Source organism: Alligator sinensis, unplaced genomic scaffold (genome assembly GCF_000455745.1).
Source record: "Alligator sinensis unplaced genomic scaffold, ASM45574v1 scaffold340_1, whole genome shotgun sequence".
Lineage (NCBI taxonomy): Eukaryota > Metazoa > Chordata > Crocodylia > Alligatoridae > Alligator > Alligator sinensis.
The window spans coordinates 2,998,766-2,999,535 of record NW_005842004.1 but is presented as its reverse complement, the minus strand read 5'-3'; positions in this window follow the sequence as shown (position 1 = coordinate 2,999,535).

Genomic DNA, 770 nt, shown 5'->3' with positions numbered 1-770 from the left:
TGCAGGCTCATGTTCATCTTGTGGTCAATGATGACCCCCAAGTCTCTTTCTTCCATAGTGCTAGCCAACATAGCACTGCCGAGCCTATAAGGATGCTGCGGGTTTTTTTTTCCCAAGGTGGAGAACCTTGCATTTATCGGCGTTGAACACCAACCAAATTTTACAGATTTAAATTTAAGTTACATGTTAAATTGAATTTTTACGGTGGGGGGGTTGCAAGAATTGGATCGGGTTGGGGCACGGGGGGGGACCCTGCAGGAGAGGGGACTGTACAGGTGGTGGCTCAGGGGAGCCCGTCTGAGGCTGTCCAGGAAGAATGGGCTCTACTGCCTTTCCTAGGAGCAAGCAGCAGAGCTGGCTCCCCGTCCTTTGCCCTGGGGATTTACCTGCCTGCATCCTCCTGCTCCTAGCTGTGGGTGGGGCTGGAGGGTCCTGTTCAGCCCGACGTGGGAGCAGGGAGCACTGGTGGTGGGAGGTGGATTGGCCGCTTTTCTCCTGTGCTGAGCAGCAGTTTGTTCCCTGCTGTCACTGCTCATCCCGGAGGGGCAAACGCGGGGTTGGGGCTGCTTGTGGTCATCCCTGTCTATCCCACGAAGCTGGGAGTGAACAGGCATGCAGCAGCCAGCAGCAGCCAGCAGCAGCCAGATGGAAGTGCAGAGCCCGCGCCAGTGCCCCAGGGCCAGCAACTGTGTGGCCCAGAGTGGGCAGCAGGAGCACAGGGTCCTGGCCAGCAGGGACTCTATGGAGCTAGGCCAGCTCCCCTCCTTCCC